The 25,783-nt window shown below is 36.3% G+C and overlaps 1 long non-coding RNA gene across 1 annotated transcript in view; it reads right to left on the bottom strand.

Annotated features, from left to right (window-relative positions):
- Nucleotides 1-19,222, bottom strand: part of LOC136832881 (uncharacterized) — a 388,835-nt gene extending 369,613 nt beyond the window's left edge. Inside the window, exon 1 of the long non-coding RNA XR_010851347.1 lies at nt 19,010-19,222. This is a non-coding gene — a long non-coding RNA (uncharacterized lncRNA). The remainder of the gene's footprint in view (nt 1-19,009) is intronic.
- Between the last annotated feature and the right edge of the window lie 6,561 nt (nt 19,223-25,783).

A 25,783-nucleotide genomic window follows, 5' to 3' on the forward strand; every position in this document is an offset into this window, starting at 1 on the left:
ACACCTACATATGCTTTGTATATATATATATATATATATATATATATATATATATATATATATATATATATATACTCCTGTAACACATCATCTGTCCATATTTTACCAGTGAACAGGGGCACAGAACGAAGTGCTCGAAATATATAGTTGCAGCGTTCAAATAGTGTTTTATGGGCCTTATTATCTTCATATTATACTGTTGTATTACAGTAAAAGACACACACACACATATATATATATATATATATATATATATATATATATATATATATATATATATATATATATATATATATATATATATATATATATATATATGTATGTATGTATGTATATATATTATATATAAACCTCTTAATTTTTTGCATACGTTTGTCACTAGAAGGCCTTGAATCTGCTTGAGAAATAAACGAAGACGCTTTTTCTCATACATATATGTATTATATATATAATAATTATAGTTTGGCAACAGGTGTATAATGAAAGTTAATTATTTAATTCTTAATGCATATTCAACCAAAACCCTCTCTCCGATTAGCTGACAGAATGAGTCTAGAAACACTTTGTGGCTCTCTCTCTCTCTCTCTCTCTCTCTCTCTCTCTCTCTCTCTCTCTCTCTCTCTCTCTCTCTTTCAGCACACAGATCCGGAGAGAGAGGGAGAGAGATTAAAGATGCCCCAAAGGAGTACTGGAACAAGAAAATGTCAACGATAATGAGGAAAGAATGAATAAAACTTTTGGTGACAGCAACTATGCCCTTAGATAAATGAAGCAGCAAGAGACAGGGCGGGGTGGTTTATGGAAATTTGAGAGAGTCTTTACAAGCGACTGCTGGGAATATAAAGTACAGAGTCTAATTAAAAGTTTTAGGAATGGCGAGGCACCGAGAAAGTGACGATACTACAAGCAAGGTGATAAATAACCGTGGCGATTTTGTAATTCAATGGCTGGGAAGCGTGGAAAGTACAGTACCTATTTAAGTGGAAAAAACTGTTTCTGAGAAAGGTGAAAGTACTGGTAAGTATAACAACTGAAAAACTTAACATTTTTCAGTAATATCGGTAATATGTCTTTGCTTTTGACCATTAAAGTCAGACAGATAACTGTGCCATGCTTTCAAGTTCGGCCCGGGGTTAATTTCAGAGACTCTTATTCCAAATAACTATTCTGTCTCATTCCTTGGTGTGATGAGTCTACCTTTATTTGCATCTGCATTATTGAAAATGTTTATGTTGTGGCTGTCAAATGGTCAAAATATATTTCTGTTCATTACTGCAAGAGTGACTGCAATAACATCTATTTTATATTTCGAAATTTTCAATTCTCTACAAGAGATCTTCCTTAAAAATAATTTAGGAGTCTTTGTATTTACTGAGTAGAACAATGTTTTCTTTGGTTTTCTTTCATTGACATTCTTATTTATTAATGGATTATTCTTGGAAAGTAATACTATATATAGATGATTGGCCACATCACTAAGAAAAGAGTATAATACATTCAATATTGCATTCTAAATGAACATTTGTTTATACAAAAGAAAATCAGTGAATAAAAAGTTTTGGTAATGTTTGAGCAAATCCGTGCCATTGAAAAACAAGTGAAAAATGCGCTGAAGTTTCTTCGGCGCAATCGAGTTTTCTGTACAGCGTATAACGCTATATGAAATTGTCAGCCGTGGTCCATAAAACTCAGCCACGGTCCGGTGGTGGCCTCAGCCACGGCCCATGAAATTCTTAGCCACGGACCATGAAACTCAGCCACGGTCCAGTGGTGGCCTGTGTTGTTGGTACCTATGACGGTGCCAGAAGTACAATTATGGCTAAATTTAACATTAAATAAAATAAAAACTGAGGCTAGAGGGATGCAATTTGGTATGTTTGATGATTAGAGGGTGGATGATCAACATAACAATTTGCAGCCCTCTAGCCTCCGTAGTTTTTAAGATCTGAGGGCGGAAAAAAAAGTGCGGACGGACAGACAAAGCCGTCACAACAGTTTCCTTTTACAGAAAACTATAAAATATGTAATATCTATTAAAAAATATATGGAAAATCTATATTCACGAAGAATAACTTTTGAACGCATTAAAGTTTCAAACAGGTTTCAGCGAATGACGCCTCTTGCAATGTTAATGGAGCCGAGAGAGGATTGAGGGAAGGTTTAGGTACGTTAATTAAACAAGAAAATAGGAAATAACATACATCATCGGTAAATGACTTTGCTCCTCATCATGCATAAATTACGCACCATTTTGTTATATCAATAAACATATAGCGCTGCTTTTGCCTTCCACATTTTTTTTACAATTCTGTAATCTTCTTTAGCCTCTCTGACCACATTAAATATTCCAGTGTCCAGTCAACATGAATATCTCAGTGGTTCTAGCATAAATAAACCATATTGTCTACATTCAGAATTATAAACTACCACGAGGTATTCAATTATTCGTTGAAATATTGAATTCTTCTATTACATGTCTATACGTCAATTAATACTTCGGTCGTTACCTTTATACGAGTGGTTCTTAACCTTTTTATTACCACGCCCCCCTCTAAGAGTTGGTCCTTCCCTCCACGCCCCCCTTGCATCTATGAGTAAAATTCCCTCCCAGATTTAAAGGAAAACGGGTCTAACCAGAGTAGTAGACTATAGGAAACTAACATTAAAGGCGATACCTATGCATTTTTTCATGAACTTCTGAATACTGGTTCCTCTCTCTTTTTAAGAGAATAACGAATATAGTTAGAGAATTTTAAATTTTTCCCTAGGGCTCGCGCCTCCCCTAGAAATTGCTGACGCCCCCCCGGTTGAGAATCACTGCTTCATACATTAATTTTCTATCAACAATTTCAAGTTTACCTCTGGTGTTTTTCACCCTTCTTCCTTGTTCTTTATTCTTTATGTGTGAAAGTTTGCAAGGTCTTTTCTGAATCCACATACGTTATTAGTCGCACTAGTGACTTCAAATTTGGAAATTTTGGGATGTCTTCCTTTTGTCTTACTAATGCAAATAATCCCTCAGTTGATTTCCTCCCTTCTTATTAAAATAATTTCTGTTAATATTGCTTCCCAAACCAAAATAAAATTAATGAACTTTTGATTTTTGCGTTTTATATCTTATAAATGTTGAAAATCTGTAATTTTATCAACGTATTCTACTCCACCACACAGCAGAGCAATGTGTTGTGTTTACATTAGTTCTCAGAGTTGACACGAATTGTAGTATTACAGTACCAAACATTTAGAAATATCATCAAATCAATTTAAAACTGAAAACCTGATGCTAACCATGAAATTCCTAATGACATCAATTTCTACGAATGATCGGTCACGACATACTTTAGTATTTTTTCTATTGTAATTCTTAGCCAAAACGCATCATCACCCATTACATACCGCTTTATTCAACTTTATGTTGTAATACTATCCTCTGTAGACTACTACGTCAGTTCAATTTCTGTTAGACATTTTAGCATCCGAATGCCTAATGATTAGAACTGAATGTTGATTCACAAAATTTACAAATTCGACTCCTCGCAAAGAATTTAGAACAACGGAAGAAGAGAATCATGAAAAAATAAAGTGAGATCCAGGAGTCTGTATCACACTGCAATTCGGCCTTGTTACAACAAAGTTTGTCTGACAGCCAGAGGCCAGAATTATTCAAAGTTCGCTTTGCGTCACAGAGTTGCCACAGAGTACAGTGGAGGTAAAGCATTGCACAAATAAAACATCAGTCACAAAGAACAAATCAGGCATGCTAACGAGGTAATTAGAAGTCGTTAGAGAACAAAATGAAAGCACGGGGTGATATGGACAGATAAACCCAAAATGTTGAAAAATTGAGAGAATACCTAAATCACGAGGTAGGTGTAATGTTTATAACTGCATTCAGGGTTCAGGTGCAGGAGCTAAGGGAATCAGATTAGTCACAGGAGTGCCTCATGTTTGTAGCAAATTAACATAATATGAAACTGTCAGACAATGGGATAGCCCAATAATAAACTTGTTTTAAAGCACTCGTCGTCAATATTTCATATATATATTCTTTGTACAAACTCAGACTGACATTTAAAGTATCACAGTCTCATTTAATATGCTATTTTGTTATTTTTTCAACCAGATCTCTAAACTACATGTTCTTCATACTGTATTCTATCCTATTACTGCCGTGATTGTTGTTTCTATGTACTAATAATGCATTTGCCATGTTACCTGATCGTACACTATATTCATATTGTTACAAACCAGCATTCAAAGCTTTGCCCCACGTATGGTTTAATGCATCATATAGGCAGGTTTATTTTGGGAGATTCTTTTATAAGTATGTTCTTATTTTCCTCATACGTATTAAAAGTAAATATAAAAATAAATCACCAATAGAAAATATTCTTTCAAATTAGTTGTCGTCAGACCTATAAACGTTTAGTTTGAATATGGAAATGTTATAACTTTCTTTTCTATTTGTGAGTGTTTTTTTCTTTCTTTCTTTCTTTCTTTCTTTCTTTCGAAACAGAAAATAATGAATTATTACTTGAGGTTTTGTGTGGGGGGGGGGATGAAACACATACGGATTATGAATGATACATTTGTCGCATATAAATAACCAAAAAGGGATAGGTTTTGCATATTGCATAACTGGAAGAGCAATGCCACATTTGGTCTACCTAGGCTATACTTTTGGTGGAGAATTTCCGCTGAAAGAAGGTTTGTGCGTACGTGTTTTTATGTAAAAGCAGTTTTAATGTAAACGTCCTATCTGCAGCTGTTAATGCAATACGGAAAAAATTTCTTCAGCGAAATCTGCTTATATCTTTCGAAAATTATCACCGTGATTATGTTAATATTTAGGTACTCTAAAATGACAGTGTTTTGATTTTATTAAGTGTACTAACAAGTGTTAATGTATTATTGCGCTCAGAAAATATATGAACAGGCTGCTGTCACATAAAAGGAACTGGTACTGAACATTTCGTGTTCCGATTATCTCAGTAATTTTCCCCTTTGGAAGAAAAAAAGTTGCATAACTTAAGATACTAAATGTACAGTTACTTAATATTGAATAATTTAGTTTTAAAGACTTTTTAAATATTCTGAAAAATGACTAATATAGCCTTACATTTGTACAGCAAACATCTGAAGGATGTTAACGAAGTATTACGGACGTTGGGAAGTATTTAAAGAGAAATTCGTTACTTTCTTACAATTCATCGTAACGACAACGTTCATAATAACACCCTAAGAAACGTCACCACATAAAATAAGGACTGACCATCCGAACAAGAATTTCCCTTCCCAGTCTATAGTGAGCCTTTCGTCGAAGCCTACATGGAAAGTGCCTTACCTGAAGAAAGAAACTCGAGTAGGAGAACGGTGTTATGATGGGGAGATACTGTAAGCTGACACCGCTATGGGATACAGTTTCTTTCTGAAGATTCGGAGAGAAATTCAGATATATGCTTTTTCTGGCGGGGATTTTTTTTTTTGGGGGGGGGCCTCTGTTCAGCTGGTGGGTTTTTTTCGAAGAGTATATAACGCCTTTTTTCATTATTATTATTATTATTATTATTATTATTATTATTATTATTATTATTATTATTATTATTATTATTATTCAGTAGATGAAACCTATTCATATGGAACAACCCCACAGGGACCGTTGACTTGAACTTCAAGCTTCCAAAGAATATGGTGTTCATTAGGAAGAAATAAGATTAAGTAAAGGGAAATACAGAAAGAAGAGATCCCACTTATTAAATAAGAAAAAAATAAATTAATAAACTGATAAAAATGTATTAACATGCAAGGAGAATAGTATTAGGGTAGTAATGCATTGCATCTTCACTCGAACTTCTGAAGTTCCAATTGCATGACACCCTCTCGGAGGCTGTTCCACAGTCCAACGGTGTGAGGAATAAAGTGCAGTTCCGGAAACAAATGTTATGATTTAATTCTGTTTTTCGCAGCGGACTTCCTCATAGCATTAAAATTGCTTTCAGTGAAGGACAAAATGATTAGTATTCATATTGCAGAAGGTGGTCATGTGTGTTCTATCAATGTCTATTGAGCTTATAAGAAAAGCCCCCTTCTTTCTTGACTTCAGTGATAATTACCTTTATTCTTCACTATCGTGTGCTTATTGTTTGACGGAATTTATTTTTTAAATACTAAGAAAGATTACCGAATATGCAACAGAGTCTTCATTCAAGATTTGCTATGCTATTTCACTAATTTAAAAATATACAGAAAATAATAATACTAACAATGCAGAAGAGGAAGAGTGGTAGTATAATGGGACATTCAAAATATTCTTCTATAGTAAAATTCGAAAGGATGACGGCGGTATTTTTCGAAACTAAGGACAATAAAAAATCATAACGTACGCAGTTTACAAAATCTGATAGAACGGTAATATGCAATGTGCGTTCGTTATAATTAGCATCAAATGACATTTTTATTAAGCTAAGTAAATCCAGTGATGTGATGAGAATATAAATTACGCAAACAAACAAAAACCAGTATGCTGGTTCATTAAGTGAAAGTATTTAGAGAAAGGGAGTCTATTTTTCAGTAAAGTCTTGTGTCATCTTAGAGAAATGATTTCCCTCCTTAAATATTGTAAAAGTAAAGGCGGAATGCGTGGGACGTTATGTTTGTTCCACCATTATGTAACCTTAACAACGAAATATTTAGCTGACGATATAGAAAACGAACAATGGAAAACAAAATAATGATATAGGATAGATTTCATCTTACGCCCACACAAACACGCGTATGTATGTATGTATGTATGTATATATATATATATATATATATATATATATATACATATGTGTATATACACAGCCACACACACACACATATATATATACATATATATGTATATATTATGTATATACGAGTATATACTGTATATATACATATATAAATTTCTGGCTCACATCGGGACCGAACCCCGGTCTTTCAAGAGAAAGTCCAGGGCATTAGCAATTCCTCCACACAAGACTTATGTGGTGGAATTTCTATTGCCCTGGATTCTCACATGAAAGACCGGGGTTCGGTCCGGATGCGAGTCAAAAATTTACTTCTGTGAAACACGTTTTCATGTGTTCATTTCCATATATATATATATATATATATATATATATATATATATATATATATATATATATATATATATATATATATATATATATATAAATATACGATTTTACTAGGGAAATGCTCACCATGAGCCAGTTATAGACTCTAAATGAATGATTTCGTTACTTACCTCTATTTTTGTATAAAATCTGACTCCTGTTGATTCAGGAAATCGTAAAAAACCAATCGCGTGTATTTACGTGAAATGAAATATCAGAAGATGAAATGGACTAATCAGGCGGGCAAGGCCTGAGAGGTTAATTGTAACTGGGAAAACTTGAAAGTATATCCCTCGGTGTGACGATGCTGACACAAGGCACAGTCAAGAGAGATTTCCAAGGCTAACAAACCCTCTGTAAACGGAGAGATTCACGAATTAAAAGCCAGTAAGGACGCAGTAAAATATGCATAGGACAAGGCGAGCACGGAGGGTGCCAAAGAAGCCTTGAACACACGATTTTATGTAATTATTTAAACATAGGCATTTACGTAACACTGCCCTAACAAACAAGGTTGATAGGAAAATAGTGGCACTTAGAAATGGAAATAGGAAGTTTAGCACGAGAATTAAAACAGTGTGACTGACTGGAAGAACCTTTGCAACAGATCACTTTACCTCATAGAAGAGGTGGCTTCAGCGAGGGTAATGGCGGCGGAGGGAGGGCTAAGGGCTTCACTGGTAATAAGACTAAAGGTCCCTACAAGATAGGACCACATGGTAGGGCATGGCTCTCTGAAGGAGGCGTGAATGGAAGGAGGAGATGTGCCTCGCTCGCATCCAGCAGTGTCTCTCTCCCTTGTTCCTTCGGTGAGACCCTTATATGATTTCGGTCAGGGGTCAGGAGGTTACCCACAGGTAGATTGGGGTTGATGTCATCTATGACTCAGTACAGGTGTTCCTGCCACCTGTCCTCTCTTAATCTGCCTCCCCAGGCTTAGGGTTCTGAAAGCAAAGTCTCCCACAGTCATAAGGGAGGGACCTATATTCCTTTCGCCCTTCCTTGCCAGGCAGTGCCCAAAATGCACTGTTGTATTTTCCAGCTTTAAATGAAGCATATGATGGCTGGGATTCTTGGGAAAATATAATATATATACTGTATATATATATATATATATATATATATATATATATATATATATATATATATATATATTACTAAATTATAGATGGGATTCAATTGTTCTTGATAATATCTTTATATTTTACTATTGCAATGCCATGACAACACTAATCTATGCCTTGAGAATTTGAGTGAATATAACTACTTTTACTATGACAAAATGAAAAATAATCGAGCACAGCCAAATGAAAACAGACGATTTTCTAAACACTGTATCTTATTTCATCCCTAGACGTTCCTCCTCTCTTATCTGCCCTGTGTTAATTCTCTGTTGCCAACTAAACTCGTGTTTCTGCTTAACTATTCAAGTCATGTACCACGGAAACCAACTTATGTAACATAATCAAAACTTCCGTAATCTAATATGCCTCAGACCCTTTGTTGTTGTTGTTGTTTAGTTTGAGCAAATATTTGGTCCTTGTTGTTACAGTAACTTACAGTATTTTGATTCTTTCAGTGACTTAGGTTTTTTTTTTGTGGGTGATTTATACCCACAAAAAATTAAAGTACTAGGAAATATTACAGAGTAGGTGCAAAGTACATGTAAAGTATACCATGGCAGGCCTGATTACACCGTCAACTCGTAGAGTACAGACGTATTAAAACATATGCCATTTCATAAGTGGGCGCGGTGCCTCTAAAAACTACTCACGTTCCAGGTTTCAGAAACCATGTGAGGCTCTCAGCCCCACACTATGATATCCGGATATTCATAGAATTCAAGTGCCACCAATCTGATGTTTACTGTTCGTGCCCATCCAAGTACTGACAAGACTAGATGTTACTTATCTTCGTTAATTGGCCGACCAGTGGATTCAGTGGAAAGTGAAGCGATAAAAAAAATATGTTGTAACTGGGGAGATAGAATGGCTGATACTAACTGGTGTTACAGCGAAAGTTGATGCTGGTACACATAAGATTTAGAGGCTAACTGATATTATTTGTAAGACGAGAACACTAAAACTAGTGATTTATGAAAGCGAAAAGGAGCTCTGGAATGTTGGGAGAAATAATTGCCTTGTACTGAAAGATGAAAATAGATAGTTTTTACCTGAGTATAAAGAAGTCTTAAGTGGATGGAGGCATGCATGAATTTAAACATAGAAAGAGAGGCAATAAAAACAATACATGTTGTAAAATAAACTGTTATGGTATTTTTAAAAAAATCTTGAAACTAACGAACTTAAAGGCCCCATGAGTTCCCAGGATTAGTGGTAAAATCGTGCAGGTGAGTTGACTGAACAATTCACTCTCTCTGTTTTTCTCATAAATTACATTTCCCTCAACCATCCCTCCTCCAACGCCACTCTCTCTCTCTCTCTCTCTCTCTCTCTCTCTCTCTCTCTCTCTCTCTCTCTCTCTCTCTCTCTCTCTGTAAACATCACAAAGATCTTACGTCGCTTGTTTGTGCGACCCTTCTATATTTAGAAACGAATCCTTTCGGAGTCAGCGTGTTGACAGACTAACCTTGAGGTGAAGGAAAGGGTTGCATTGAAACGAATGAGGAACTAATCGTGAATATAACATGAATTACTGTGAAAAATACTGCTTTTCAATATCACTTCGCACAACTGGTAGGTATGAAGACAGGTGAACAGTGAGATAGTAAAACTTAGATTGAATAGTTGTTAAGGAATGCCCCTGTAGGTATAGGTGAAATGGTTAGGATAGATGTTGCTTTTTTAATTATCTGCTTGAAAGTGAAGGTAGAAATAGTACACAGTTATAGAATATATTAATGATATAGCACTTCGAGACACTTGGCGAAAGCATGTTGATGATATATAGTACTTTGCTAAGAGGAAAATAGAGATTACTTTATGAGAAAAGCGAAACTAGTAGACGAATACGTAAGCAGGAGAGTATCTGGCTGTAGAACACGTTCTCTCGCAGAATATGGTGGTTTTTCCTTGGTTTTCATCAATAATGAGCTCTGCGCATGCCTAGAGTTTGAGAGTGATATGAAATGCAGCATTTTTGTGGGAGAAGAGAGGGACTGCGGTTGACAAATGGAATTGTTGATGTTTGCTGATGATATATTGATGCTTGATGACAAAGAGAAGTTAATAGGACTATTGGAAGAGTTTCAGAACATGTACAATGGAAAAAAGAGAAGAAAATAATAAGTATAGAATGCGTATGGATGTAGATGCGAAACAGGAAGGTAGATTAATGGTTATAAGTATTTAGAAGAATGAAATCACTTACAATGCGTGGTTGTCATACGTGATGGCCAAAAGAAAGTAGCGATGCACTAAATTTTTGGGAGTTCCTCAGTATTTCTGGAATAAATGAATTTCGCACGGAGGTAAGAGCTGGGAAGTCTTCAGGTACTGCTGAGTGAAATCTTCATTTTAGAAGTTTGGTGATAGTTTCGGAATAAATGAATTTTCCCAGAAGGTAAGCACTGGGAAGTTTAATGGCACAGTTAAGCTAAATCATTTCGGAAGTTTGGTGGTAACTGGAAATTGAAGAAACAGTTGGGAGATGTTAAAATGTGAAGTGATGTGCTGATGAGATGGGCTGGAGAGAGTTTTGGAAAGTTTGATCATGTAGAAAGGATATAAAAAAAAAACGGAATATCGTCAGTGTACATTTCAGAAAGTTTAACGCAGAAGGAAGAGAAAGACACACGCAAAGAGAAAGGAGAACAATATCATGAATAATCGAGCGTTATTTAGTAAACATTAAAACTAATACCAAACAGAAGTGGATGATTCCCATCATAAAAGGATCTGAATAACTGCCATGGATAAGGCTCCTTTCTAAACAGAGACACTTCTGAGTCGGTCGAAATATTTACGCATAATAGGGCCACATCTAAATCAACATTTAGTACATATATGCAGCTGTGAGGACCACAATTTTGGTCTCGAAAACCAGAATTCAAAGTCGAAAAAGATTACTCGTGAAAATAAAATTCTTTCCGAGTAATCCTTCAGTGTCAGAAATTTTAAATTCCCAAATCAAATTCAGTTTCAAATGCTTTACTTTATTTCCTCCTCATGTAGAGATATGTAAAAGTGCTTGTTTTTCCGTCTCCTTTTCATTTTGTGAACATTACCACTGAGCTGAACATACAGAAGTAAACTGTATGTATGTTCAATAAAGCTGTCACATAAAATTAGTATTTTCGTGTGATTTGGAGTTTACATAACATCCTTCTCCCAGCCCCTCGAAAAATAAAGCAAATAAGTCAGATAAATAAAAACTTGGTCTCTCATTCCGCGCTCTGCATTAAAAAGCCCTATCACTGAAAGGCAGCAACGGAAATGTTTTCATTCCATGCTGTCGCAGACTCGCAGAAGTTTTGTAATTATTGTCAGCTCTGATATTTTACTGTACACATTATCTCCAAGATCTTCCTGATTAACACAACAAAGGGGAGAGAAGAGGCAGAAAATTACTTCCGTTTCACTCGCGACTTTCTCCGCGAAGGATTGATTCGCCTTTATATGTGAAAGTAAAAAATGAAAGGGAAAGGACTCGTTCCGATTAGTAAAATTTAGAATTATAATAAGGGAGAAAGATATTCCTTGTTTTGGCTGATGTTCCCACTGAATGATTTCGTGTACATGCATTTAGAACCTTACCGAGACACACAATGCACGATTTTGCACAAAAACTATACCTCACACGCGAACACACACACACACACACACACTAGTAATCAATGTTGGATCTATGGAAATGAACACATACACACGCACACACATACACACACGCGTACTAGTAATCAATGTTGGATTTATGGAAATGATAAAAAAACATATTTCATATTTAATTCTTGGACTTCATCACTATAAATCAATGATCTACTGGTTACATGGCTAAAGAATTATTTACGTATATTCCTGTTATACAAAAAAGTGATATTTGGAAGTCTTTTTTCTCTTGCATTATTTATATCTTCAGTCTCGCTATAACTACCCTACCTAGGCTATCAAATAAAAAAAAAAGAATTCTTTTTAAAACAAGTTTGGGTTCCAAACTTCCAAAAACTTACAAAAGGATAATACAAAAACAGTGCTTTTGAAACGCTAAACCTGACATATGACCATGAATTAGGGGAATAATACTGACCCTCTCTGGCATTATGTATTAGAAAGGATTAAAGATTACAAAGGGAGTGCCAATAGCTCAAAACATGCTGTCTAGTAAGTACTCCTATTCCAAGTTTGGATTTGGGTGTATGTCACGATTAATCTTGTATCATTTATATTTCCGATAACTACTGCTTTGTTTGGAAAAGCGGAAATATCAAGTTTTATGATGATACAATTTTTTTTTACGATATAGCAGGCACAGAAACAGACACACATATATATAACACACACAAAAACACACACACACACACATATATATATATATATATATATATATATATATATATATATATATATATATATAATATACACACACACACACACACTAGCTGACCAACCCGGAGCTGCCCGGGAAAACTGAATGACAGCCGATCATTTACCTTAGAAAGGAAGTAACATGGGGTGTGGTTTTGATTAGTATGTCCCCGCTAAAATGAAACACTCCCCACTTAACCTGAACACAGCCCCCACTAAACCTAAACAACCCCTAAATAAAAACACATCCCCATTAAACCTACACACACCTCCCACTAAACCTAAACACAACCCCCCACTAAGCTGAAACACCCCCACTAAACCTAAGCACCTCCCCACTAAACCAAAACACACCCCCCACTAAACCTAAACACATCCTCCCAGTAAGCCTAAACACACCTCCCACTACACCTAAACACCCCCCCCCAACTAAACTAAAACAACAACCCCACTAAACCAAAACACACCGCCCCTAAACCTAAACACATAGCCCACTAAACCTAAGCACCCCTCCCACCAAACCCAAATACACCCCCACTAAACCTAAACACACACCACTCACTAAACCTACAGGCAATCCCCAACTAAACCTAAACACACCCCCACTAAACCAAAACACCCTCCTAAATCGAAACACACCTTCCACTAAACTTAAAAATATCCACCACTAAATCTAAACATACCCCCACTAAACCAAAACACACCCCCACTAAACCTAAACACATCCACCACTAAACCCAAACACCCTCCCACCAAACCTAAACACAGCCTCCAATAAACATGAACACCCATTCCACTAAATCTAAATGCACCCCCACTAAACCTAAACACATCCACCACTAAACCCAAACACCCTCCCACCAAACCTAAACACAGTCTCCAATAAACATGAACACCCATTCCACTAAATCTAAATGCACCCCCACTAAACCTAAACACACCCGCCAATAAACCTAAACATACACACCACCCACGAAACCTAAAGCTAAACATACCCCTCACTAAGTCTAAATGCACCCCACCCACTAAACCTAAACACATCCACCACTAAGCCTAAACACCCCTCACAACAAACCCAAACACATCCTTCACTAAACATAAACACCCCTCCCACTAAACCTGAATGCAACCCCCACTGAACCTAAACACACCCCCACGAAACCTAAATACATACCATCCACAAAACCTAAACACACCCTTCGCTAAGCCTAAATGCACCCCCACTATACCTAAACTCACCCCCACTAAACCTAAATACACACCCCAACTAAACCTAAACACATCCCTCACTAAACCTAAACACACACTCCCCACCTAAACCTAAACTCACCACCAACAAAGCTAAACATACCCCCTGCTAAACCTAAACACACCCCTGCTAACTTGAACACACCCCCACTACACGTAAACACACCCCCTGCTAAACCTAAACACATCCCCACTAAACCAAAACACACCCCCAACTAAACCTAAACACAAACCTTGATGCAATACTATTAATCACAGGAAAGAAAAGCATTTTCAATAATATATTTATATATGGTCTCGAGTACACGAAATGAAGTATGATAAACCCGTAGAGTTTATTTTACCACATTAGTTACAAAGGAAAGGGGAAGGGGGAAAGGGGAAGGGGGATGGGGGAAGAGGAAAGGGGCGGGGGTACGGACTTGAAACCTACACGAAAACCTTCCTGGGGTCAAATGAGGGCTGTGTGCAAAATTTCGCCTAGATCGGTCAAGCTGTTCGGATTCCTATAGAGCACAAGTTTGCACAGTTACATTCACTTTTATTAGATTGATATATACACGTGTGAGTCTATGTATATATGTACATATGTGTATATATGAACATATACACATACAAATAATCCGACACCAAACGAAGTGTAATCCTGCTATCCTTTATTTTAACAACAATAAGGCTAAACGAAATTTAAAAAAAAAGGAATACAATCTTGAGAATTAATTCCACTGAAATGTAACATTTACAAATCATACTCACTTCGGAGGGATAAGTATTGCTTCATAATATCGTACAAAGGTTATTCTTGAACTATAATAAAAAGAATATAGGAACAAAAAGGTCACAATTTAAAGATGAAATATATTATAACTGTCATGAAAGTGTCAATAACATTTATCTATGACGCAGATGAATATTCAACTTCTGAATGAATAGCTGAGTTAGCTTTAAAATAATTATGATAAATATCAAACTGCCAATTCTATATAACTGCCTCAACATAAAGAATACAAAGAGACATAGATAAGAAACACGCATTAGCTTTCACTAAATGAATTCGCGAAATTCAATAAACGTTCACTGGTTATCAAGGATATTTATGAAAGTAATGAGAAATATATATATGAATATTGGCGAACACTTTTTCGTATAGATTCCGGAATTAAATTTGGTACTGGACATTCAGAAAAGTGCTGTTTTATTTTTTACTAGTTTTTTTAGGAGTGGGCCATATTTGATTATGAATAGGAATATATTAATGGCATATGAATTTTTTGTCATATATAATTATTAAAATGATTAGGGGAGTTTTAATATTTGAGAGAGAGAGAGAGAGAGAGAGAGAGAGAGAGAGAGAGAGAGAGAGAGAGAGAGAGAGAGAGAGAGAGAGAGAGAGATTGTGTAAATTAAGGCTACCATATCACTTTCATGAAAGTGTAAATACAGGCATGGCATACGGTCATCTATATGTGGAAAGAGATTCTAGTAAAATAAAATAAAAATTTTTAAAGTGTCTGCAACGAAAACTATCCAATGATGCACTTGACAGAATCCGTCAAATGTTAAGTATCAACAGATACAAGGACTATACGAATGAAAAGTGCATAAAAACAGTGAATAGTTTCCAAAGGGATGAATAAGCAAGGAGACCAGAGTAGCAGGAAAGGAGAATCCCATCTGTTACGGGATGAATTATTGTACCGCCTACAAACAGCAAGCCTAACTTATCCGAAGGATACCTCGGAGATGAGATCATGCATATAATTCAGACCGAAAGATAGACTTGAGGATGGTCTGTCTCCCAAACTTAATGGCGACCTTTGTGACGAAAAAAACGTTTCTACACTCCCACTGAAGGATAAAGGTCTCAATACCAACATATTGCATACATTTGCGTGTCAAGAGGGGATATTAGAGTCCCCAGAATCCACCAGTGGGGATACTGGTCACCAGAATCCACCAGAGGGAATATTGGAGTCCCTAGAACCCACCTATAACGGTCATTTTACGACTACCTCGAAGAGGCGTCTACAAGATCACAGACGCCAGAAGGTCATAATTCAACATTTCACCACACAGCTTGACAAGAGACCAACCGTAGACGAACTGATGCAAGCAACGACAGTAACCGGGCAAGAAAATACCAACCGTATATTCAGCGACTCCATAAAATTGCAGAAACTAACCCTAACACTCCAGACAGCATTGCTGTACGTCTTACTAGGAGGCAGAGGGCGTTGGACGTGGAAGCCTGGATCCAATTAACGAGACGGGATTTACGCAGACCTTAAAGACTTGGCTTGCCTGAACGGTACGATAGACAGCCAGGAGGCAGCGCGCATTTTCATTAGGCGTTAATTAGGTTACATATTTATGACGTCACTGCATAACTTTTCTAGTCGCATGTAGTAATAGATAGCAATGTCCTCTTTAGATGGGAAACATGCCAAGAATCAGTAAATATACCAATATCATGCAGTTCTCCTCGAGAGACATACAAAACTACACGTCTTCTCTTCAGTCGAAGGGAAAACATGAGGTCATTCAGCGCTGAAAGGGAAATGAAGAGTAAAAGGTTACAAAGGTGTAACAGGAGGAAAACTTCACAGTTGCATTGTGAAATAATTGCTAGAGGAGGATGGAAGGTAAGAGTGGAGAAGGACTCTGAAAAGAGACAGTAAAGGGAATGAAAGGGGTTAAGGGGTTGCAGCTAGGAACCGAAGGGCTGCTGCAAAGAATCTTGAGTTACAGTACACCGAGCGTGAGGTGCACTGACAGCACTACATCCCTACGGTGTGGCTTATTTTGCTCTTAATATTCTATGAGCGAGATCGCTATTTTTTCCTATTACATTATTGCCCAGTTAAAAAATATTTTCATTGCGAATAAAAGAATGAGAGAAATCGAGAATACTCTGGAAATATTTGCCATTCCATTAACTGCAATCGTTATCAAAGACTAAGTTTAAACATTAACATTTGATCATGAACCAGTGATAAAAGAGTGTACGAGTGTTTGAAGATTAATTTTTGATACCTGCATGCCCGTCACCGTAAGTCTAACACTTTTGCAGAGAATTGTTGCGCTTCATATTGAGTACAGTCAATCAATTTATTGTTATGTTGCACCTGTCGAGTGAGATTTATGACATTTCCAGATACCAGGTAAAAAAAAAAAAAAAGGAACCGAAAAAGAGAAGAAACTTAAATTTTCATTGCATATGTATCTATAATAATAAAGCGGAGTGGACCTTTCTTGATTGTCAGCCCCGGGTAAGGGCGGGGACAGCAGGCGATTGGGAGGGTAGGGGGAGACATGACACATCCACCCTCCTCCTGCACACCTGTTTGTCCGCCCGGGGTAGGGGCGGGGTAGGTAGGGGATTGGGAGGGTAGCCGCGTTTAAACAGGGAGTCAGTCAGTAAGATAAAATAAATACATATCTACAGTATATACATACATACACACACACACACACACACACACACACACACATATATATATATATATATATATATATATATATATATATATATACACACACACACACACACACACACATATATATATATATATATATATATATATATATATATATATATGGAGTGTAAATGATTCCAAAAGAGGAAATTAGTTTTAGTTCCATAAAGTCACGGGAAGACAATGTACTATCGCCAACAACAGTGAAGTTACAGATTCCATTAGCCAGTTATATCATCTATAATGTTAAATCTGCAAAAATAACACCGTGCATGTGTGGATTTCTGGTCGTAGTGCTCCGTATCACGACGACACTATTTATTTAGTTTTCCTATATGAACAGGATTATTATCGCATCGTCATATAAGGCAATGATAATTATTTTAGTTTCTACAGATTTGTTTGTATTTAAAAGTGCTAAGTTAGCTGGCTTCACTGGCAGTAAAGGTTGTGACGACTATGATAGGTTGAACAAAACTGGTTAAGTCCGCAAGGGTGTTCATTAACAGTGTGTGTGGAACCCGGGAACTTTTGGCGGGAAAATACCAGTCACTTGAGGCATCTGCTTGAAAGGAAAACTATAGATTTGCATGACACTCCTTTTGCTATTGCATGAATCTTTACACCCCCTCATCACTCTCCAACCCTTTTCCCGCCACAAGTCCACCCCCAGTACCATAACTCTCTCTCTCTCTCTCTCTCTCTCTCTCTCTCTCTCTCTTCTACAACATACTTTACGAATATATTACTACTGAATCTCTTAAAGAAAAAATCATGAATTGAGTAGCTCTATGGCTCTCACAATCGCAGACTTTGCTCTCTCTCTCTCTCTCTCTCTCTCTCTCTCTCTCTCTCTCTCTCTCTCTCTCTCCTTGTCATGCTGATTCAACAACTTTCACCACATAGAAATTATATTCATATATTCAAAGTTAAATTTTACTTACAATTCGACTTAAATGAAGATTCTTAACAAACTGCTAGCTTGAGGGCATAGGTCTAGCTTAGCCTACCACATTCCATTTTCTTGCAATCGCAAAGCTATGAGAAATAACGTTTGATTAAACCATATATTTAACCAGGACTTGTTAAGCTTAACAAAGATAAAAGTATCTTTGCTTTAAATCGAGTGACAGAAGTTGTCTTCTATTAAAGGTTATGTCGTCGTGAGTATTTTCACAAAGCGTGACTCACGTTTCGGAATTTCATTGAGAAACCACGCTTAATAAAACGAATTTTGTCAAACAATTCTGCCGCTTTCTTTACACTGAAAAACCGATTTCACGGAAAGTATCCTACAGGCCTACCTACTGACTGCAAAGAATTCTTAATGGCTGACAAAATACAGCAGATGTTCCCTACGGATCGCAGTAACAATGTTTAAATGACGAGACTTGTTGACACAACCAGTAACCTATAGGCCTATGTCTACTTTCTGCTAAGCATTTCTATAACGAGTAAGATCTTTTTAACTATATCATATGGGATATATAAGCTTATCGACTGTGTGATTTCAAAACTGAAATCGCCATTGCACTAGTGTGCCACAATAATACTCTGAAAGTACAAGGCGTTAGCAGAGAAAGCTTATCTGTAGCCCGCAGGACATGAATCTGACAATCACAAAATTATAGGTAAATAAACGTCAATATGATTTGCTTACCTGTGGAATGTTATTCCATCTTCTCTGAAGAGTTCCTGCGCCCATTTCTGCCATTATAAGCTGTACAGCGTAACGCCATGAAGATCACTCAACAAAAAAAATAAATAAAAAATCACAAACACACTGACCAACAATTCATCTACGTGATTCCCCGGCAAGTGCAGCTGCTCCCAAGCCTCTGCGCATGCGCGAGCAGCGCTACCCTGGTGGCGGCCCGCCGAACTACACAGTACTAGAATACAGGTAACGTCTCCATTTAACATTGACCCTCAACGGTTTCCACTTATTTCTAACATTGTTCCACATTATCATCAGAAATGGAAAGCAAATATATCGAGAAATGCACATTTTTTTAAAGAGTGGCAGTGACTTTAAATAACTATTCAATACACACAACAGTACGGTAGAGTAACTTCATGCTAGGCCTACAGGATTTTATTAGCTCAAAGACACGTTATGGAATTAACTCATGAAGTTGAGTATATGACCGTAAAAACCAGTAAGAATAAGTAATTTTAGAACAGTAAACATAGCCCGTACATAATTTCTCAGTCGATATCACATTTTATTTAACACGGGCGAGATAACTAGAGTTTTAAAATCCAAATTAAAATCAAAATCTGGCATAAAGGAATGTGATGTTGTGTACTCATAAAGTGAAGGATGAAACAAAATAGGCTAGGGAATGTGGTGAGGGAGCAGATCCTCTGCTTGCGACTTTTCCTCACTTCACCCCCTGTCCCTCACTTTAACCGGTTCTTCCTTTACTCTCCACCTCCACACTTCCTCCTCTTCTGTTACGGCCACCAGCTAGGCTGAACAGGTTTCGTTTACGGCTTTCTATAGGGGCTTTAAAATTAATCTCACCGCAAGCAGGGAAAGCCATGTCTAATTGTGTAGTGTGATATTGTATATGATGTTTACATATATATATATATATATATATATATATATATATATATATATATATATATATATGATTCCCTTTACTGCTGATTAAAATAGGGTCAACAGAAATCTAGCCAAGCTATCTTCTTATTGGAGTCACTACAAAATCATCGAATTACTCGGCTTTGTTGCTTCTTTCTACCGAGTGAAAAGAGAGGTCTTTTCACATATATCTGATTCAGAAAATAATATTCCTATAATTGCACAACCTTAGAGAAGGCTATTGCTCAAGCTGCGTTTGCCATTTTCCGTTACCTTGTGCAGAAGAAACCTGCTCAGATAAGAGAATGGAAATCTTATTAGAAATTATGACGTCAAAGAAAATAGATAGGAAAGAGAAAGAGAACTTTCTTGTCTACAAAGGAAATAAAAAAAAAAAATTGAAATTAAAGAGGTGATTGGTACGAAAAACGAGATCATGTATGTTGCAACGAAGATATTCGATATGGCCTTATCGAAAATGTTTCTGTTTTTTTGCAGAGTTGTTTTACTGCCATGTCTTATTGGTATGTCCTTGAAGCTAAGTCTGATAACAAGGTTAATGTCAACTGAAAGTGCTTCAGAATCCTACAAAATAGCCTAATCTTACAACACTGAAGTTTTGCATTGCACACTCGTTTGTTGAATATGATCTCTCTCTCTCTCTCTCTCTCTCTCTCTCTCTCTCTCTCTCTCTCTCTCTCTCTCTCTCTCTCCCCTCACGCAATGCACTGTAGGCATTGCCAAAGGCTCTTCGCAGCGTCCCTTCGGCCCCTAGCTGCAACCCCTTTCACTCCTTTTTCTGTACCTCCGTTCATATTCTCTTCCTTCCATCTTGCTATCCACCTTCTCCCGACAAGTGTTTCATAGTCCAACTGCGAGGTTTTCCTCCTGTTACACTTTCAAACTTTTCTACTCTCAGTTTCCCTTTAAGTGCTGAATGACCTCATAGGACCCAGCGCCAGGCCATTGGCCTAAATTCTATATTCCATTCCATTCCTATCTCTCTCTCTCTCTCTCTCTCTCTCTCTCTCTCTCTCTCTCTCTCTCTCTCTCTCTCTCTCCGCTCTTGAGACCAGCCCTATACTCATACTAGAATAATTATTATGTATAAAATGAAATTGATATTCTATTCTCTCCCAAATGTCTTTTAAGTTAAGTATACCTTAGTATATACTAGCCTTAATGATAATGAATGGAAGATTTTTCTTTGCATTTTTTTCTTATTAGAGATCAAAGCTCGACTAAAACTACCTAAAAATCCTTTTGGATATGGAACACTGAAATCACTGTAAATAAGCATCTCTATATCATTATTGCCAAGATGTTGCTATAACAAGTGAACATAAGTTGACAATAATTGGCAGATGTCTTGACATATTGACACACGAATTTGTCAATATCTGGGAGAAATCGGTTACCAAGAGTACATTGTTTGTAGGTCACCTAATGGATATGGCATCCATTACTTATGAAATTCTTTCTATCATTTTCTGAGACATCTTGGTAATTTATACGCCAACGAAAGCACATAGGATGATATATATGGTCGAAAACTTAAAACATCTTTTAACTTTGCGTAAGGCAGAAATGCAGTTAGAGGATGCAAAATAAAATGGGGATTAAAAGAACTGTTTCCCATCTGCTTTGCGTACTAACCACAAATCACTCTGTTAGGCCCAAGTTCGAGTCTCCGGCCGGCCAATGAAGAATTAGAGGAATTTATTTCTGGTGATAGAAATTAATTTCTCGGTATAATGTGGTTCGGATTCCACAATAAGCTGTAGGTCCCGTTGCTAGGTAACCAACTGGTTCTTAGCCACGTAAAATACTGTAAGTCTAATCCTTCGGGCCAGCCCTAGGAGAGCTGTTAATCAGTTCAGTGGTCTGGTTAAACTAATGTATACTTTTTCGCCTTCCTAGGGGGTTAGTGCTGTCAGTGCACCTCACTTGGTGCACTGTAGGCATTATTTAGGGTGTTTGCGGCGTCCCTTCGGCCCCTAGCTGCAACCTCTTTCATTTCTTTTACTCTGCCTCCGTTCATATTCTTTTTCTTCCATCTGACTTTCCGCCCTCTCTAAAAACTTGTTTCCTACTGCAGTTGAGAGGTTTTCTTCCTGTTACACCTTTAAAACCTTCATACAATCAATTTCCCTATCAGCTCTGAATGACATGATAGGTCCCAGCACTTGGTCTTTTGGCCTAAATTCTATATTCTGTTCTGATGTGTTCTAAATTGTTCAAAGTCAGTTGGCCCTGGGCATGCATAAGCATAAGATGAGTATAACTTAGTTTAACCAGACCACTGAGCTGATTAACAGCTCTCCTAGGGGTGGCCCGAAGGATTAGGTTTATTTTACGTGGCTAAGAACCAATCGGTTACCTAGCAACGTGACCTACAGCTTGAGAAATGAATTTCTATCACCAGAAATAAATTCCTCTTTATACTTCATTGGCAGGTCGGGGATTCGAACTCGCGGCCAGCAGAGTGCTAGCTGAGAACGGAACCCACCCCCCAAATGAGGAACTGCATGAATAAGCAAAAACTCAGTAAGACCAGTTCACTGAAAATGAGTCCCATTTATGCGATCCATCCAAAGGTGAAAAATACGAATGGTACGGTTAGCGTGAATGAGACAACAGTCAATACAGATACAACAAAGGTCACTAACTCAGCCTTTGTTATGCTGGAATATAATCATGGCGAGCATGACACAAATCCTATTTTTTCCTTTCCTTCAATTTTTCATTCTATTTTCTTTATTTACACGGATTGGTGCTTTGTTCGTTCAGCTGTGCTTTCAAGCTTTATATGCTGTCGAAAAACGAATAGGAAAAAGAATTTATTGTTTGCCTTGCGCTAATATTGTCACATTTCATGCACGTAAATTAAGATATATAGGCAAATCGATGGCTGAACAGTAATTGTTAAAATTCATAATTATTTACATTTCTTTAAATAAGAGCCGAATAAATGATTCAAGTTGGAAAGTGTTCGAGTAAGGAGGTAAATACTCATGAATCATGTATGTATGTATGTATGTATGTATATATATATATATATATATATATATATATATATATATATATATATATATATATATATACATATACATAGATATACAATATATATATACATATATATATGTGTATGTGTGTATGTTCCTTGCTTAGATTTTAAAACAAGAATGAGAGTTTTTCTACTTCTGATTTGCTAAATGTGGATTTTACACATATTCCATGTTCACTGCAATTATTAAAACGATATTAATTAAATTCATAATAAGAAGCCTCGACATCGAGCAATCGCGCAGAAAGTAAAATGATTCTGTAATTAAGCTACACTTTGAAAAGTAAATAATGATAACGACCTCACAAAAACAATAAAACTGAAATGATGAAGAGGTGTTCACACCAAGAGAAATTGTTTCATCCTTCTTTTCCATTGTTACAGAGAAAATCCAAATGAATTACATTTATTCAAAAGCCAGATTTCGACAGAACGTAACAAATCTCATGAATTCCGAATTTAAAGAGAAAGCAATCATGCTCTTACAGAACCCTGCATAGGTTGCTATAATGCAGAGACTCAATTTCTGAAGTATCGTGAGACGAGAATGCACAATCTTCTTGATATCCTTGGTTCTTGCTACCTTTATGTTCCATCAACTTTACTCCAATTATTCCTTCTCGTCACGTTTTTCATCATTCCCCCCTTTTTCCTCTTGATGAGTCCCTTCGTCTTCCTCTTTCTTCTCCTCTCATTCTTTCATCTACAAATTTGCAATTTAATTTTAGAGATCCACGGAACAAGGCTCAATATCTCAATGTTATGCCTGGGAATAGAATCGCTGCCTTTTTGCTTTGTACACTTTCTGCTCGATATTATTATTATTATTATTATTATTATTATTATTATTATTATTATTATTATTATTATTATTATTATTATTAAGAAGAAGAAGAAGAAGAAGAAGAAGAAGATGAACCCTATTCGTATGGAACAAGCCCTCAGAGTCCATTGACTTGAAATTCAAGCTTCCAAAAAATATGGTGCTCATTAGTAAGAAGTAAGAGGAGGTGAAGGAAAATACAGAAAGAAGAGATCACACTCACTTATTAAAAAATAAAAAATAAATTAATAAATTAACAAACTGATAAAATGCATTAAAATGCAAGGAGAATATTATTATCCATATTATACATTGTTAAAAAATTGATTTTACCCGACTAGTTTAGCGCATGAAATATATAAAACATACAAGTGACAGTGTGGGACTGTGTCATTTCACCGATAAAACGCAAGTCCTGCTTTCGGAAAATGCTGTCAAAAGTTACTGAAGTATTATGAGACTTAAAATGAACCTGTCAGATTGAAGCATTACCATTTCTCTGTTTTTATTCTCCTGTCACGGGTGTCCATCGTATGAATAATCTATGTGATTTATGAAAAGTATTTGAATGTCTTTCATCTATTGCCGTTGCCACCTTGCTTTATGTCTAGAAAGTAATGATATAAGGGTCTGGTAAAAACTAAAAAATTTTAAGATTGTGACGGTTTAAAATCATATCTCGAAAATTAATTAAACTCAAACATTAGTACTATTTCAGGCGGCGTTACGTGTAGAAAAAAAAAGAGCAAAAATCCCGAATTCACTGATGAGTTTGAATATTTCATTAGGTGTAATGGATCAAACTTTGACGGTAAATTTAGATTCAGAAATTGGGGCCGAGTTAACAGGGTTCTTTATTTTGAAAGTTTTTTTTTTGAGTGACAGAGAGATAGAGAGAGAAAGAGAGAGACAGACAGAAAGAATTTTCTATTCCCTACTACTCGTTCACAAGTTGTCTCCATATAGAAATATATATATAGATATATATATATATATATATATATATATATATATATATATATATATATATAATATATATGTATATATATATACATACATACATATATATATATATATATATATATATATATATATATATATATATATATATATGTATATATATATATATATATATATATATATATATATATATATATATTCATTTCCACGTCTCATTCCTAAATATACTTGAAAACGTATTCATGATTTATTTACACATATTCCTAAACATATCGCAATTTACCCTTCTCAGCAATTTTATTGGAAAAAATAAGACTAAAATAAGCAACTTTCCGTCGAGTGAGCGTTGTTAATCAAAGTTTCCATTCCGCTGTCTGGTCTGATCTGTTGCAATTTTCAACGGACAAAGAAACAGTAATAATTTAGGCATGGAATATAATCTTTTATCATCATGTTGCCTCGGTGTGGTGTTTCTTCGACGACATAAAAATTTCTGGGAATCAGGTTAGAAGTGACGTTTTAGTTTTCTGAAAAGAAAACTATTGTGCCGGTTTTGTCTGTCCGTTCGCACTTCTTAAAAACTACTGAGGCTAGAGGCCTGCAAATTGGTGTGTTGATCATCCATCCTCCAGTTATCAACATGCGAAATTGCTGACATCTAACCTCGGTAGTTTTTATTTTGTTTCATTTAAGGTTAAAGCTAGTTATAATCTAGCGTCTGGCAACGATATAGGCCAGGCCACCACCGGGCCGTGGTTAAAGTTTAATGGACCGCTGCTCATACAGCATTATACCGAGACCACCGAAAGATAGATCTATTTACGGTGGCCTTGATTATACGATGTACAGAAAACTCGATTGCGCCGAAGAAACTCCGGCGCATTTTTTGCTTGTTTATTTTGATTGACGAAACCATCACATGTGAACTTACTTACCCTCGACGGATAATAACGCCTGCAGTTCGGAAATATGTGTACGAAGTTACGAATGGACG

This window comes from Macrobrachium rosenbergii, chromosome 50 (genome assembly GCF_040412425.1).
Source record: "Macrobrachium rosenbergii isolate ZJJX-2024 chromosome 50, ASM4041242v1, whole genome shotgun sequence".
Taxonomy (NCBI): domain Eukaryota; kingdom Metazoa; phylum Arthropoda; class Malacostraca; order Decapoda; family Palaemonidae; genus Macrobrachium; species Macrobrachium rosenbergii.